Source organism: Mercenaria mercenaria, chromosome 11 (genome assembly GCF_021730395.1).
Source record: "Mercenaria mercenaria strain notata chromosome 11, MADL_Memer_1, whole genome shotgun sequence".
Lineage (NCBI taxonomy): Eukaryota > Metazoa > Mollusca > Bivalvia > Venerida > Veneridae > Mercenaria > Mercenaria mercenaria.
In genome coordinates, this window is record NC_069371.1 from 34,566,453 (window position 1) to 34,585,279 (window position 18,827).

At 36.2% G+C, this 18,827-nt stretch overlaps 1 pseudogene; it reads left to right on the top strand.

Annotated features, from left to right (window-relative positions):
* Positions 1-18,827, top strand: part of LOC123530874 (kinesin-like protein KIF13A) — a 57,738-nt pseudogene that overhangs the window by 25,972 nt on the left and 12,939 nt on the right.

Below are 18,827 nucleotides of genomic sequence, written 5' to 3' on the forward strand. Positions count from 1 at the left end.
ATTTTGTATAGTATAAAGACGAACAGCTATTTAGTTTGTTATAACCTTTGAATGACTTGGGTTAATAACAGTCATAGCTTGATCTCAGCATCACACATTATGTTAAATACAATCATATAGTAAAAGAGAACCAAATATTTGTTAGATCAAGTACTCGTGTATTCAATGTAAAATATGTTTGAATTTGGACCAACCAGAAACAAGTTCCATTAATAGCACCAGTCAAAGCACACCTGTGCTAGGGTATAGATAAGAAGATGAATTACAATGAAGTCGTTTTGTATCCACACATCAAGGAATCAACTTATAATTTATCTCGGTAGCTTGAAAAAGAGTTGTTGCAGCTACACTGTCAGGGCAGATAAATTATATACAAGAAACGCGGCAATGCCACGAAACCAGGTTTTCAACACTTTTCATAAGAATAAACAAGAGTGCCAGAATGTAACAATATACGCCCGTCACAGCAAATTTCTTACTCTAGCACCTGTATTTGCAGATGTAATTTTAATTTTGTGGTTGTTTAGTAATCATTGTAATTCTTTTGTTTTTCTAAGTCCACAAAAAAACTCCTTACCAGGTAGAGATACCTTAAAATACACCTAAAATTAGAAAGTAACAACTATGTTGTACCACAGAAAAGTGGTCTTGGTTTTTCCCAACGGTCAATAATAAAAAAAGTTACAATATAAGTTATTTATAGTAACAACTAAGGGAAGTTAATCTTAGAATAAAAAAAGTCCACACAGAAATCCTTACCAGGTAGAGATTGGTCAAAATACACCTCAAAATTGGATGTAACATGCATGTTGTACTACAGAAAAGTGGTCTCGATTTTTCCCTACGTCTAGTAATGAAAAAGTTACATTATAAGCTATTTATAGTAACAACAAAGGGAAGTAATTCTAAAGAAGGGAACTGCGCAAGACACTTTGTCTCATGATGGTGTATAATTGTGCCAAGTTACATCAAAATCCTTCTATGCATGAAGAAGATATGCTCCAGACAAAGTTTTCATTCTTGTATCCTTTGACCTCTAAGTGTGACCTTGACCTTAGACCTAGGGACCTGGTTCTTGCGCATGACACTCCGTCTCATGATGGTGAACAATTGTGCCAACTTTCATCGAAATCCCTCCATGCATGTAGAAGATATGCTAACCCTAACCCTATTTTTAGTAACAATGACCTTGACCTTGATCCCAGAAACCCCAAAATCAATCCCAAGCTACAACTTTATATAAGTTTTCTATACACCAAGTTTCATCATGATAGCTCATTCCTAAGTTAAAATTATTGACCGGAAACCCTTTTTCTATTTTAAGTAACAGTGACCTTGACCTTGACCCCAGAAACCCCAAAATCAATCCCAGCCTTTGTCTTGATATAAGCTACATACATACCAAGTTTTATTCAAATATCTTTACTGAAACAAAAGTTATTGACCGGAAACCCTTTTTCTATTTAAAGTAACAGTGACCTTGACCCCAGAAACCCCAAAATCAATCCCAGCCTTTGTCTTGATATAAGCTACATACATACCAAGTTTTATTCAAATATCTTTACCAAAACAAAAGTTATTGACCGGAAACACCAGTTTGACGCCGCCGCCCGCCTGCCCGACAGAATTAAGGTTTGGGTCAGTTAAGTTGAAAAGAATGTTTATATTTGTTTGCAGTTCTTTTCGCGTTTGAAATTCCCCCTTAAAAGAATTTTTTTGAAAAATCATGCGAAATTCCCCCCTTGCATGGACCCTGGCCCAAGTCCCAAAAAGCGAACGAGAGCCCTGCTTTCTGTGTCAGACGTGGAGTCATTTAATTCAAGATATTTTTTATAGGAAATTGCTTTGGCTGTAATGAATCATGGTTGTTTAAGTCTGAGAGTCTTTTTGTACCCCCCGACAACAAAGTTGTAAGGGGGGTATACTGGTTTCAGGTTGTCTGTCTGTCTGTCCGTCTGTCCTTAGACGCAATCTTGTGCACACCATCTTTCCTTATCCCCTTGACAGAATTTAATGAAACTTCACACAAGTGATCAGTACCAACAGTAGTTGTGCATGGGGCATGTTAGGTTCTTTTAGAAAAAAAATTTGCAGAGTTATGGGACTTTGTTTTTTTGTTACTATACTATATACATAGACACAGTCTTGTGCGCACCATCTCTCCTCATTCCCTTGACACAATTTAATGAAACTTCACACAAGTGATCAGTAACAACAGTAGTTGTGCATGGGGCATGTTAGGTTCTTTCAGAAAAAAATTTTGCAGACTTATGGGACTTGTTTTTTGTGTTACTATACTATATACATAGACACAATCTTGTGCGCACCATTCTCTCATCCCCTTGACACAATTTAACGAAACTTCACACAAGTGATCAGTAAAAAACAGTAGTTGTGCATGGGGCATGTTTAGGTTCTTTCAGCAACAAAAAATTGCAGAGTTATGGGACTTTGTTTCTTGTTAACATACTATGTACATACAGTCTGCATATGCAATCTTGTGTGTGCCTAATCTACCAAACCCTTACACACAATTTAATGAAACTTCACACAAGTGATCAGTACCAACCCTAGTTGTGCATGGTGCATGTTACATTCTTTTAGATAAATATTCTGCATAGTTATGGGACTTTGTTTATTTTACTATACTGTATACATACAGTCTATATGCATACAGTCCACATAATTCTGCAATCTTGTGTGCGTCAAATTGCAATGTACTGTGTCAGTGCATGCGGGGGGTACATTCATCACCTTTAGTGATAGCTCTAGTTATATCTGAGGGAGTGGGGTGGAGGGTGTCACCCATATGGCCTAGTCTGTAATCACAAATTCAAGGGGTTAGAGGGGTCACTCGTACGGTCTAGTCTGTAATCATACAGTGTTATTTTAGCTAAATTTAATTCAATAAAAACAACCTCTTTCTGTTTTCTTAAGTTCAAAATAATGTAAATACATCATGGATCTGTCTAATCGAAAAAATCTGAATATCTCCTGAAACTATTTTCATTCAGACATATTGTTGGATGAAGAAAACATTTTAGATAGTTTGTAAAACATTTTTGTCGAGCCCACTTGCGGTGGACTCGATATAGTCATCACTTTTGGCGGGTTGGTGTATGTGCGTCTGTCAGATTTTGTCCAGACCATAACTTTGACCAATCTTGTTTATATTTGGCATGAATGTACCTCAATGAGAAGGCGTGTTGTGTGCTAACCCCATGTTCCTATTTCAAAGGTCAAGGTCACAGTTGGAGGTTAAAGGTCAAACTGAAGTTTGTCAGGACCATAACTTTGACATGCATAGGCCAATCTTGTTTATATTTGGCATGAATTTTAACCTCAATGGGAAGGAGTGTCTTGCACAAACTCCATGTTCCTATCTCAAAGGTCAGGGTCACAGTTGGAGGTCAAAGGTCATATTGAAGTTTGTCCAGCCATTTCTTCTTCATGCATGGTTGGATTTTGATGTAACTTGGCATGAAGATTCACTATTATGAAATGAGAGTGTCATGCACAAGAACCAGGTCCCTAGGTCTAAGGTCAAGGTCACATTTAGAGGCCGAAGGTGCTGGCGGGCTCACGTTCTGCCCTTGGGCTCGCAGAATGTATTTCTAGTAGAAAAAAGTAGACAAGAAGCTATGTGTTGAAAAAAACCGACATAATTCTTTCTTCAATGCAAATTGAAAGCAAGTGTAGAAAGCAACAAATAACTATTCCAAAGTGAGGCATGCATACCCCGCTACTTAATAAATTTGATCATCTTTCATTTTTCAGGAGGTAGCTGTGAAAGAATTAATGGCCAAGCAAGGGCAGTCACTCCGTAAAACCACAAGTGTTCCAAATATACACCAGGTATAAAATTTGTAAAAAGCTGTTTTGGGTGTAATATTTAAAAAATAAACAAAAAGTTAAAATCTGAATATGCAGCTTATCTTAGGAGAAAGAAGGGAGGGAAACTTAGACTTTTAGGGCTTTCTCTAGGTTGTCGAAAAAAATATATGAGCGGCGCCATGAGAAAACCAATATAGTAGCTTTGTGACCAGCATGGATCAAGACCAGCCTGCACAGGATCCATGCTGTTCGCTGTCAGTTTCTCCAATTCCAAAAGGCTTTGAAAGCTTACAGCATGGATCCTGACCAGACTGCTGGATCCATGCTGGTCGCAAAGGCACTGTTGGTTTTCTCATAGTGCGGCTCAAATACCTTTTTACTGAAGCAGTATTTCAGAAATTAAAAATTGAGACCAATTGTCTGCATTCATAAAGTTGCTTCTTTACAGTATATGACACAGGATCTCTGATAGAGCTGTCAGTTGAAACAACGAATGAGCCATGCCATGAGAAAACCAACATAATGCATTTGCGACCAGCATGGATCCAGACCAGCCTGCGCATCCACGCAGTCTGGTCAGGATCCTTGCTGTTTGCTTTCAAAGCCTATTGGAGTAAGAGAATCCGTTAGCGAACAGCGTGGATCCTGACCAGACTGCGCGGATGCGCAGGCTGGTCTGGATCCATGCTGGTCGCAAATGCATTTTGTTGATTTTCTCATGGCACGGCTCAAATGTGCTTGTTAGTGTACTAAATGTTAGTAAAATGTTACTTGATGGGGGCTTTTTCCGCTTGAATGCTTTATAAGCTAAGTATAGGAGAAAAACCCTTTTCTACTCATTGTGATATAGGTAGACAAAATCACCTTTTTGAATTTTGTATTCCGTGCATAATAACTTATTTTATAGTTCACCAGTTGTTAACTTAATAATTTATTGAACTTTGAAATTTCATGATATTTGTAAAACCATAATGAGGTGATTTTGTCCACTAATGTTACAATGAACAGAGAAGGGTATATAGAGGACAGGGGATTTAATTGTACTTCACTCAGAAAGCATTCATATAAAGTGAATGTTACAAAACACAAAAGTATGGATTGTCTTATTCAGTATCCATGGTTACGAAAAACAGAGGTAAGATTTCTCAATGTATTAATTGAGGCTAGTCTTCTTGTGAGAAGTGCTGTGAAAAGTTAGCTCACTTAAATTGATCATAATACAGTCACAAATATGTATAATCAGTCACAGTTTGAAAATGAAGTGTGAAAAATTAACTTTTGGTTTGAAGTGTGATTTTAAAATCTTGAATTTCACTGTGATGTGCTAATACAGAAAATTACTATCACACTATGCAGTCAGGTATTTCTACCTGTTTGTCTTTTCTTCATGCTTTTTAGAATGCTATTGGTGATTTTCTCATTGTAAAAAGTACCATGTTCGAGAAATAGCATTTCATCTTCAGTAATTCATGAATCCCAATGCACCCTGTTGTTTTTGAGGTTGCTTTGAAAAAAGTTGTTTTAAATGGCAAGGTAGAGAGTCAGTGAGCCCTTTAAATTCGCTCAAATAATGTATATACATTAACTTTAGAGAAAGGGATTTTCACAAACCATTAGCTAGGTCAGGTTAATATAGATTTAATAATTTTTAATTCACTGCTTTTTGCTGCTAAAGTAGTAAACTTAATGATTAAAATAGTAAAAGAAGTCAAATGAAAAATTTGTTTTGGACCAGTGAAAAATATCAAGTTGATGGTAGATTTTACTGTGGCAGGTCTCGTATAATTTTCACTTTTGTGACCTTCAGGCTACAGAATGTTTACTGCTTTCATCTTTTGCTTCTCAATCTAAGTTTGTGAATAAACATATCGCTTCTTATTTAAAATGTTCTGAAAGACTCTCTACATACTATTATACTTAATAAGGCACTCATTGAAAAGTGCTTGGACCAGACTAAATTGAGATGCGCCATGAGAAAACCAACATAATGGCTTTGCGACCAGCATGGATCCAGACCAGCCTGCGCATCTGTGCAGTCTGGTCAGGATCCATGCTGTTCGCTAATGGTTTCTCTAATTGCAACAGGCTTTGAAAGCAGACAGCATGGACTGCTCAGAAAGTATATTTGAAATTGCCTATTTTTAGCTAAACTTCTCAAAGAATAAAGAGGGTTATTTTACTTGCTCCAACATCAGTGATCTTCCGGTTGAGGTTTTATGGCAAGTTTGTCATTTTCACTATATCTTCTTAACTACTGCCCTATTATCCTTAAATCTCGCGTAAGGATTGGTGTTTGCAAGGGACAGACATCATTTGATGTTTGGTACCCAAAAAGTCAAGGTCACTGGGGTCAGATTTTGTAACAGTGCTGGACAGTTTTGTGTCACACATTATAAATTTCTCTGTATCTAAAACAGTAGTACAGTAATTCTATTGCATTTTCTTTTATCTCTCATTTTCACTTGAAGTCTCTCTTTGCAAACTTTTTCGATTAGTCAAGCAAACTGTCCTTCTGGCAGCTCTTTCTGTTTCATCTAATTACTAATTTTTGCAAGTACTTTTAGGAAATTTTAAAATGTCTCAAATTTCTTTTGCTTTAAAGTCTACTTTCTTCCAACCTTCTGAAAACTTCAGCTCCTCCTTTTTCTAAGAAGTGCAATTGAAAACCAGACGGACAAACTCCATATCTCTTAACGTGAATTTGTGTCATGAAAGTTACTGCTTTATTGTGCAGTTTGCATATGAGCTGTGCCATGAGAAAACCAACATAGTGGGTTTGCGACCAGCATGGGTCTAGACCAGCCTGCACATCTGGCATTGGAGAAACTGTAAGCGAACAGCATGGATCCTGACCAGACTGCGCGGATGCGCAGGCTGGTCTGGATCCATGCTGGTCGCAAACCCACTATGTTGGTTTTCTCATGGTAGAGCTCAATTGTAGGATAGAAAGGATAGCTTTGTATATGGCTAATGACGCTCTGTTTGTATTCTATTTCCACAGTTCATGACTACACCACCAAGATTTAGAGGAGAGGGTATGTAGATTGCTTAGCATTTTAGAATATAGGAACGCTGCGCTAAGAGTTTAAGTAAATCTTCAATTATATTTTCTATCCATACTTATTCTGTAACATAAAAGATTGAAAGATTTTTATCAAGTTACGGGCTCATTCGAAACTTAAAGGTCTGATCACTTACACTTATTTATGATCTGTAAGTGCTGAAAGCATGTTAGATTTTCACAAGAGGTATTTTTAAGATAAGATTTTTCTGTCCTGGTTGCCCAGCCAATTAAAAGTTTTAGCATAAGTATAAATAAATATAAATCTTTGTCATTCATGCATGGATTTTAAAATTATTGGGCATGAATGTGTACCACAGTAAGACAACCTGTCGCGCGCAAGACCCAGATCCGTAGCTCAAAGGTCAAGGTCACACTTAGACGTTAAAGGTCATATTTCATGATAGTGCATTGATGGGCGTGTCCGGTCCATATCTTTGTCATTCATGCATGGATTCTAAAATTATTGGGCATGAATGTGTACCACAGTAAGATGACTTGTCGCGCGCAAGACCCAGGTCCGTAGCTCAAAAGTCAAGGTCACACTTAGACGTTAAAGGTCATATTTCATGATAGCCCTTACAGAAGAAAAAGGCCTGCTGCGTACTCTTGCTGTGTACATACAGCGTATATGATGCGTACATGATGTGTACTGAAATCAATAGTACGCAGGATATACACCGCACATACACCGATAGTACGTTTGTAGTACACTTTTGACATGCAAATGAGCTCTGCCGCGTACTACTTGCTGCGTACATGCTGTGGACTACATAGTACACAGGATGTACGCTGGAGGAATTTAGTATGCGAGAAATAGTACGCAGCATGTACGCGGCACATACACTTTTCACATGCAAATGAGCCTGCGGTGTACTACCCCTGCGGCGTACATGCTGTGTACTCCTGCGGCGTACATGCTGTGTACTCCTGGCCCGAGTCCCTGCGGCGTACATGCTGTGTACTCCTGCTGCATACAGCTGGGTACTCTTGTGGCGAAACTGCTGGTTGATAATGTAAATTCCTACCCCACCAACTTTCGTATGCAAAATGCTGATCATTTGGACAGAAAAAAAACATAACAAAGATAAGTGACATGCATCAATAAGTATTTACCCTTACCAAAAATGATGTAGATGATTGTTATCAAAATAAATTAGTATGCTTTTCTCCATCCACTTATCAATGAAATAAATCAATTTTTGTAGCATGTAATTTGGTAAAACATTTGAAGAAAATGGCGTAACTGCATCAAGGGAAACAACTTTAATGCAAACTAAATATAAGTGTTATGATTTATTATAGACGATGTGGTTTCGTAGTATGTATTTATTTTGATTAAAATCCATCTGAGAACAATCTAGGACTGGAATTATATAAGCATTTATACACTTTTTCGTCCGTAAAAAGTAGCGCACCAATAAATTTTGGATTGATTTTTTCCAATGGGCAAGCGCAAAATTAGCCAAAAACGTTCTGAAAATATACGAGCGGCAAATCCGATGAACAACTTTTTAATTTGGCGAGGCCTTAATGAGTTAACATAATGAGCATTAAAGCCTTTATAAAATATGATAGAGTGGTGTTTTGCTTAAGAAATTCAAATAACAGTGAGAGCTATTAATTCTTCTCATTCGGGTGCTGTTGAGGCATTATCTTGGTAATTATTTCATGTATTACAAAATGTAATGCAACGAAGTTCAAATAAGGCTTTTCAATATCCAAGTTAGAAAGCTCCAGGATTAATTCAAAATGAAAAAGAATATATTTTTACACTGCATGCAAGGTGCAGCTCAGAAATCACTAAGATGTAAGCTTCACAAATGAACATTGCAAATAGTTTGGCAAATTTTTATTGTTCAGAATACCGGTAATCTGAACTATTCTACGCTATTAAGATAAAAGTTACTCGGACATCAAGTTCTTGCTTCCAAAAAAAAAAAAAATGTACAAATCCTTCCTGCATGAAGTCCCTCCCGCGTATATGAAGTTTACTTCAGACTTTAACTTATAAAAAAAAAACTAAGTATAAATGCCAAAAGAAATTGTACAAGTCTTTCCCGTGTATATGAAGTGTACTGCACAAATTTCAAAGTATCTGCGGTGTACATGCAGTGTACTATTTTCTTGTACAAGTCCCTCCTGCGTACATGCAGTGTACTCCTTAAATTTTCAGAGTCTGTGCTGCGTACTTGAAGTGTACTAGTGACCTCCTGCGTACATGCTGTGTACTCGTCGAAATAGTACACGGCATGTACGCGGCATGCGGTGTATGTAAAATGTACTCCTCTGGCGTACTACTGTGTTCGCGGCATATACACAGCAAATACGCAGCATGTACGCCACAGAGGCTTGCTTCTGTAAGGGAGTGCAATGATGGGCATGTCCGGTCCATATCTTTGTCATTCATGCATGGATTTTAAAATAACTACGCATGAATGTATGGCACAGTAAGACGACGTGTCGCGCTCAAGACCCAGGTCCGTAGGTCAAAGGTCCTAAACTCTAACATCGGCCATAACTATTCATTCAAAGTGCCATCGGGGGCATGTGTCATCCTATGGAGACAGCTCTTGTTGTATATATAGATTTCCTTGCAAAAATACACCAGTAATTAAAACTGTGAGCATGGTAGAAGCACACAAGATACTATTCTATGAAATCATGATTTAAAAAAAAAATTCTTATTGTGTGAAATGGTAAAAATACTTTTTGATAAATTAAGCTTGATGCTTTATAATCTCTACTACTACAAATTGAACCTGCCCGCTTAGCTCAGTAGGTAAGAGCGTTGGTCTACGGATCCCGGGGTTGTGAGTTTGATCCTCGGGCGGGGCGTATGTTCTCCGTGACTATTTGATAAACGACATTGTGTCTGAAATCATTAGTCCTCCACCTCTGATTCATGTGGGGAAGTTGGCAGTTACTTGCGGAGAACAGGTTTGTACTGGTACAGAATCCAGGAACACTGGTTAGGTTAACTGTCCACTGTTACATGACTGAAATACTGTTGAAAAACGGCGTTAAACCCAAAACAAACAAACAAACAAACTACTGCAAATTAGTCATGACTGGGCAAATTTGGTTAAATTTCCATGTTACTTTACAAGATGTCATGTTCAAGGTCACAGTAACCTTGAGACTGAAAACAGTTTCTGTTCAATAACTAAATGAAGCTTTTGCCCCAAAAAAAGCCTTTATAGGATGATTGCCCGTGGTCTGTAGATGACCCCTATTGTTTTGGGATATAATAGGTCAGAGTTCAAGGACACAGTGACCTTGAGACTGAACACATTTTCCTCTTAGTAAGTAAAGAACACTTGGGTCATAGTTGTCAGACTTCATCAGTTGATTACATTTTATCAGTAGATGACTTATTTTGTTTTGGGGGTCTGTAGGTCAAAGGTCAAGGTAATGATAACCCCGAGACTGAAAACAGTTTCCGCTCAATAACTGAAAACACTTTGGCCAACAGTGTCAACCTGCATAGATGGGATGATAACCTGTGTACAGTAGATGACTCTATTGCTTTGGAGAGTAGTAGATCAAAGGTCAAGGTCACAATGTCCTTGAGTCTTAGAACAGTTACAGCTCAAAAACTATTTCATAGGATGATGGCTGTGGTCAGTGAATGACCCATGTTGTATTTGGGGTCAGTAAGTTAAAGAGTAGTTAAATGTTTTACACAGTGTAGTATATGCCTTAGCACAATTCTAACTTCATTGTACCCATTACATACACATCCTTAACACATGATAACCACATTTTTGGTAGGCAGTATATGCAACAATGGAATTAAAGATATTACTTTTTTTCAGAAAAGTACTCGATTGGCAAGAGTTATTGAAAATGTTTATGAACAGTTTTAGGGAACACAATATTATCATGAACAAAATGTTGATATAATTTCATTTTCTGATAAGGAATACAGAAATTTAATCAAAGTGCTGGTATATATGGGCATTGAATAACTTGTAGCAATAAGTTAAATGATTGTTTAAAATAAAAATAGTTATCAGTTCAAACATACTTACTAGTGGTCATTACTTTCTAATGGTTTCTCCTGATTTTACAGCTCGTCCAAGCTTTCTAGATTTGAAACTGCCCTCCCTCAATGGTAAACATATACTAATTTCTAAGCCTGTGCCTTCACCCTTTCTACTATGCTTTATGTGCAGTTTTTAGCTCACCTGTCACATAGTGACAAGGTGAGCTTTTGTGATCACGCAGCAACCGTCGTCTGTTCGTGCTTCGTCTTTAAACTTTTGCTTGTGACCACTCTAGAGGTCACATTTTTCGTGGGATCTTTATGAAAATTGGTCAGAATGTTCATCTTGATGATATCTAGGTCAAGTTCGAAACTGGGTCACGTGCCTTCAAAAACTAGGTCAGTAGGTCTAAAAATAGAAAAACCTTGTGACTTCTCTAGAAGCTATATATTTCACAAGATCTTCATGAAAATTGGTCAGAATGTTCACCTTGATGATATCTAGGTCAAGTTCGAAACTGGGTCACGTGCCGTCAAAAACTAGGTCAGTAGGTCTAAAAATAGAAAAACCTTGTGACCTCTCTAGAGGCCATATATTTCTCAAGATCTTCATGAAAATTGGTCAGAACGTTCATCTTGATGATATCTAGGTCAAGTTCGAAACTGGGTCACATGCCTTCAAAAACTAGGTCAGTAGGTCAAATAATAGAAAAACCTTGTGACCTCTCTAGAGGCCATATTTTTCATGGGATCTGTATGAAAGTTGGTCTGAATGTTCATCTTGATGATATCTAGATCTAGTTCGAAACTGGGTCACGTACGGTCAAAAACTAGGTCAGTAGATCTAAAAATAGAAAAACCTTGTGACCTCTCTAGAGGCCATATATTTCATGAGATCTTCATGAAGATTAGTCAGAATGTTCACCTTGATGATATCTAGGTCAGGTTTGAAAGTGGGTCATGTGCCATCAAAAACTAGGTCAGTAGGTCAAATAATAGAAAAACCTTGTGACCTCTCTATAGGCCATTTTTTTCATGGGATCTGTATGAAAGTTGGTCTGAATGTTCATCTTGATGATATCTAGATGAAGTTCGAAAGTGGGTCACATGCCATCAAAAACTAGGTCAGTAGGTCAAATAATAGAAAAACCTTGTGACCTCTCTAAAGGCCATATTTTTCATGGGATCTGTATGAAAATTGGTCTGAGTGTTCATCTTGATGATATCTAGGTCAAGTTCGAAACAGGGTCATTGCGGTCAAAAACTAGGTCAGTAGGTCTAAAAATAGAAAAACCTTGTGACCTCTCTAGAGGCCATACTTGTGAATGGATCTCCATAAAAATTGGTGAGAATGTTCACCTTGATGATATCTAGGTCAGGTTTGAAACTGGGTCACGTGTCTTAAAAAACTATGTCAGTAGGTCAAATAATAAAAAAACCTTGTGACCTCTCTAGAGGCCATACTTTTCATGGGATCTGTATGAAAGTTGGTCTAAGTGTTCATCTTGATGATATCTAGGTCAGGTTTGAAACTGGGTCAACTGCGGTCAAAAACTAGGTCAGTAGGTCTAAAATTATTAAAATCTTTTGAGCTCTATAGATGCCATATTTTTCAATGGATCTTCATGAAAATTGATCTGAATGTTCACCTTGATGATATCTAGGTCAGTTTCGAAACTGGGTCACGTGCGGTCAAAAACTAGGCCAGTAGGTATAAAAATAGAAAAACCTTGTGACCTGTCTAGAGGCCATATTTTTCATGAGATCTTCATGAAAATTAGTGAGAATGTTCACTTTGATGATATCTAGGTAAAGTTCAAAACAGGGTGACGTACTTTCGAAAACTAGGTCAATAGGTCAAATAATAGAAAAACCTTGTGACCTCTCTAGAGACCATATTTTTCAATGGATCTTCATGAAAATTGGTCAGAATTTTTATCTTGATAATATCTAGGTCAAGTTCAGAACTGGGTCACATGAGCTCAAAAACTAGGTCACTATGTCAAATAATAGAAAAAACGACGTCATACTCAAAACTGGGTCATGTGGGAAGAGGTGAGCGATTCAGGACCATCATGGTCCTCTTGTTAATTTTGTCAAGGATCGTTTTAAAGAGACACTTTTATAATTTTCTGTTTTACTATAATTTTTTCATTTGTTTTGCAGAAATTTGGGTGTGTTGCTGTGCTAGATAGATATTTTGAAACTTACTGTCAAACCTGTGTTATAATGTATAACACTTCAGTTGTGAAATATTAACTATGAACTCTTGGTCTGAAAGTTTCGCTCCACATTTTCGATTCAATAATGTTAAAAAAAGTATATTGTTTCCTGTTAAAAATGTTGAAAGTATCCTTTCCATGTCTTCCATTCAGAAATACATGGAAATTCTTGTCTCTAATTCTCAGGAGGAAACATGAGACCTGTTTTCTCTCTCCAACCATTTTCATCCAATAAACTTTGCTCTCCTTGTGAAAGACAGCATAATGTGTGATAAAAAAGAAGCCTTTCTAACAATAGTGTGACTGTATTATGTTAAACACAGGTTTGACCCATGTTATAAAAAGAAATGTTAGCTTTAATGTGGAAAGACTCATTGTAAGATAGAGCAAAAACGTATTGTAAATTGTAGGAAGTTGTAAGTGGTGTCAAGGAGTGTGTAAATACTCACTTTGCATCTTGAAATTTAGGTTGGGGGTGGAGGCAGGTGTTCCTTTATGTACAATTTTACCTGCCTAAACAGTAACCTGTATTAAGCAACAACTTGCCTTGAACAGTCAGTCAGCTAACTTCCCAGGTTGACTTTTTGTTCTAATTTCAACTTGTCTCAAGCAGTCACTTGCCTTAAGTAACTATGTTGTGTCACTGCCTTAGCTGGCTGCTTAACACAGGTTTTACTCCAGTTAAAATAGAGTTATTAAATTCTCGGACATGGTGAATGTTCCTCATGACTGGTTGACTGGTTGACAGAGGACGTTATGTCTTAAGTCATTAGTCCTCCATCTCTGATGTGTTGGGGAAGTTGTCAGTTGCTTGTGGAGAACATGTTAAGACTGGTACATGTCTGTCATCGCTTAATCTAATTGTGACAAATAGCATTAATGCAAAATGGCCCCTCTTTCTCTGATTGACGTACCAGCAACCAAGATGTAATAACACCAGCTGCAAATTAAGTAAAGTGAAATACAAAAAGTCCATTTTACAATGAGTCAAACATTTTCTGTGTGCTTGAATGTATCTTGAAGTACAGATATGTTAGAAATAAATTCTGTTTCTAGATGAATTTCTACTCAGGAAGGGCATGTGCCAAGTTCACCTCCTACTTTCATAATATCTTTAAAGGCAGCAGTACAGTGTTCCAAAATGAATGTTACACTCGTTTTGTTTCAAGGACAAAAGTTATTAGATCAGTTGATAAACTTATTTACCCTTACTAACTTTTTACAGTGTAAAAAAATTCTCAGGCTAGAGAACATTGTAAAATGATGGACAGTGCTATTCTTTAGATAGAAAGCATGAGTTGTTATTTTTGACACTGGATTTTTCTGTGTATTGAACTCTTGTTTTCTTAGTGTTAGAAAGTGAAGTAGATCAGATTGTTTGACATAATTTACAGATACTGAAAATACTGGGCAGAAAAAGATATATATTTTATTAGTTTACAATATATAAATGAGATTTCACTATTTAATGCAATTAACATTAATTCCCTTTAACTATATCTATTATGTAGTCTTGTAAAATTGTTACTTTCTGAAATGTATGAATACACAGCTAGTTAGAATTCTGTAATCACTAGCACAAAAAATATGTAACACATTTCTTTTGACACAGAAAATTCACTATTCCAATGAAGGAAAAAAAAAACTTTCAATTTTCAGTGACCCCCAAGTTAGCCCTAAGCCCTTTGACAGCAAAATTGAGTGGTGGCATGAAACCTTTACAGACACTCAGAGAGGAACATCAACGTGAACAAAAACCACTCCTGGACACTGACGAGGTAGGGTCTGTATTCAAAATGCTACTTTAGATGTGTATTAATAGACCCTGTAGGGTCTGTTTTCAAAAAGGCTACTTTAGATGTGTATAAATAGATCTTGTAGAGTCTGTATTCAGCAGTACTACTTTAGATGTTTATAAATAGATCCTGTAGGATTTGTGTTCAAAAAGGCTACTTTAGATGTGTATAGATAGACCCTGTAGGATCTGTATTCAAAAAGGCTACTTAAGATGTGTATAAATAGATCTTGTAGAGTCTGTATTCAAAAAGGCTACTTTAGATGTGTATAAATAGATCTTGTAGGATCTGTATTCAAAAAGGCTTCTTAGATGTGTATAAATAGATCTTGTAGAGTCTGTATTCTACAATACTACTTTAGATGTGTATAAATAGACACTTGTAGAGTTTGTATTCAAAATGCTACTTTAGATGTGTATAGATAGAACCTATAGGATCTGTATTCAAAAAGGCTACTTTAGATGTGTATAAATAGATCTTGTAGGATCTGTATTCAAAAAGGCTTCTTAGATGTGTATAAATAGATCTTGTAGAGTCTGTATTCTACAATACTACTTTAGATGTGTATAAATAGACACTTGTAGAGTTTGTATTCAAAATGCTACTTTAGATGTGTATAGATAGAACCTATAGGATCTGTATTCAAAAAGGCTACTTTAGATGTGTATAAATAGATCTTGTAGGATCTGTATTCAAAAAGGCTTCTTAGATGTGTATAAATAGATCTTGTAGAGTCTGTATTCTACAATACTACTTTAGATGTGTATAAATAGACACTTGTAGAGTTTGTATTCAAAATGCTTCTTTAGATGTGTATAAATAGACACTAACAGGGTCTGTATCCAAAAATGCTACTTTAGATGTATATAGATAGACCCTGTAGGGTCTGTATTTAAAATGTTTCTTAAAATATGTATAAATGGGTCTTGTAGGATCAATATTTAATATGCTACTTAGATATGTATAAATGGACCTTGTGGTGATTGTATTTAAAAGTGTAGACCTGGTAGGGTTTGCATTCAATAATGCTGCTTTAAATGTGTACATACAGACCTTGTAGAGTCTGAAATCTAAATATGCTACTTTAGGTATGTATTAATTGACCATGTAGGGTCTATATTCTAAATGTTACTTTAGGTGTGTAGAAATTGACCATGTAGGATCTGTATTCCAAGTGCTACTTTAGCTGTGTATAAACAGAACCTGGTTGGTCTACTTTAGATGTGTATAAGTAATAGATTCAGTAGTGTCTACTTTAGATGTGTGTAAATAGACCTTGTAGGATCTGTATTCAAAATCTTACTTTAGTGGTGTATCAATAGATTCCATAGGGTCTGTATTCAGAATGCAACTTTAGATGTGTTAAAATAGATTTTCTATGGTTGAATTAAAAGTGCTACTTTTAGGGTTATTGATGGACACTGTTGGTTCTACATTAAAAATGCTACTTTAGATGTGTATAAATAGATTCTCTAAGGTTTGTATTAAAAATGCTACTTTATGGGTCTATATCTCTAATGTTTATTGATTAACATTTTCATTTTTCTATGAAAAATGCTACTTTATTCATATGCACAATTTAAAAGACCGTGACTTTGTAAGGTCAAGATGTTTACATATAAATAATCTTACTGGTGTTGTATTAAAACATCTACCTAAGATGTTAACAACACTGCTTTAGATGGGTATGACTGATGTAACTTAATGTACATGTACATTGACATTTTAATACTAATTAAAATTTCCATTTGAATCAATGAAAATTAAGCGCCCGTAAGATCATTTCAAGAAATGTCATTTATTTTACATTGATTGAATTCCAGGTTTAGAGCAATTCCTTTAATTAGCTGCTTTCAGAGAAATTAACTAATCTCAATTTAGATTGAATTTTAAAACTTCAGCATGATGTTTGAAAAAATAGCTTGAAATCAAATGAATTTTGTTTCCTTTAAGGATGATGAAGACAGCCCTGTGAAAACCAGACCAAAACAACCTGATTTTAATTGTTCAGAGCAAAATCTAAACGACTCCAAAACCTCCTTAAGTAACAGTGCTTCAAAACAAGAACTTCTTAAAAATACACAAGATTTGCTAAGTTTGAAAGAAGAATTGAAAAAATTAAAGAAAAGTTTAATAGAACCTGACCCAGCAAGTGCATCATCAGATGATTTTCAAGATTTTGAATCTTACGAGAGTCAACAAAGTTCAAAACAATTAGATTCTTGTAACCAGTCAGAAGGTGTTGATGGTGAGAACATAGGCGAGGGTGGAAAGGTATCATTAATTTCTCATTCTGGAACTTGTGATAGCATTGCTGAGAGTCATGGAAAAGGTTACACACCAAGCATGACCTCCAGTGGTTATGGGTCACAAGCTGTTTCAACCTTGACCTTGTCGTCAGAGGATTCGTTGAGTTTAAGGAGTAATGAGGATTCAGATTTGCATAGAATGTCAAAACGTCCTGGAATTGAGCATTGCAGTAGCGGCGACAGTGATGGAGATGATTCAGCTCAAGGTCACTCTAGTGCAATAAGGTCAGAGGTCATAGAGGAGGTTGAAGGACAAGTTTATGGCTTGAATGAATGTTCAAGTAATGAAACTTTAGAAAATCTTAATGTAGACACTAATAGTGTTGAAGAGATTACTAACAGTATGAAAGATGAAAAGGTGGAGGAGATATCGAGTGTAAATGCTGCAGAAAATTTTGATAAAAGTTCACTGAAATCTGATCTCACAGAGGAAGAGGATGAGGACAAAGGATCTGTTCAACTTCACATAAGTGAAGAAGATCTGAGTGCTGCCAATAAAGGAGAACTTGCTGATGGAAATGCAACAAATCTAAGTCAAGATAATGTGCAATGTAAAAATGAAGTGCAAAATATAGATAAAGAGGGGAAAGTGGATGTTAAAGATGAAAAGAGTGGAAACTTCGTAGATAACTTTGATGGAGATAAATGTGATAAATATGAAATAGAAAACCAAAACCAAGTTAGAAATAGTTCAAGATCAACCAAAGGCAGTGATAGTTCTTCCAATGCATCAAGAGGAGCTCTTTATTCTGATAGTGTAGATCCATATAGTCTTGAGGCAATGGAAGAACTGGAAAAGTTAGGTGATGAATTTGGCCCTGATAATTCAGAATTTGTCTCAATGAACGAAACAACTGATAGTATAAAAGAAAAAAGCGAAGAAAAGATAAGTCATTCTGATCAAGCTGGACCTAAAACAGGAAAGGGGTTAGATGATAGCTTGATACTAAAAAGTGGTTTGAATATGAAGCCAGAAAATCAAAGTACACCAATTAAAAGGGAAGGGAGACTGTCTGGAATAAAGTCTGAGCCAAAACAAAGACCAGTGTCTTGCATTGTCATGTCCGATAATGATTTACTGGAAACATCTCTACAGGAGAAGAGTAAAAGGAACAGTCTAGATTTCTCAGATGAGCATTTGTCAGGTAAGCTGTGCCAGTACGTTGATTGTGGTAATAAGTCATGGCTTTTACTTTGGCAAGGAAAGTAACTAACAACACTGGGTGGTTAATGCATTTAAGGACACTGGTATCCATGTTATAAAGTTTAAGTTTGACTTGCTGTGATAAACTTTTTTAGTATGCATCAGTCTTCTTTTGATAAGATACTATAGTCTATCTTATCCTGAATTAAATTTTGATTATACCGGTAGTATGAAATTGTGTTTTAAAGTAGTTGTAAAGATGAAATAAAGTGAAGGATACTAAATGCTTTTCCTCTTGCAAATTGATCTCTTTTCATTATGTTTTTCAAGTAGCGGCAAAATTTATATTGGTTGTTCATGAATTATGATAAAAAGTGACAAAAAAGGAAGCGTTACATGTTGCAGTGCAACTTGCATTACAAGATTACTCAAGAGGAAGGCGAAAGTGGTCTCCGCACAAATGGTTTCTTAAT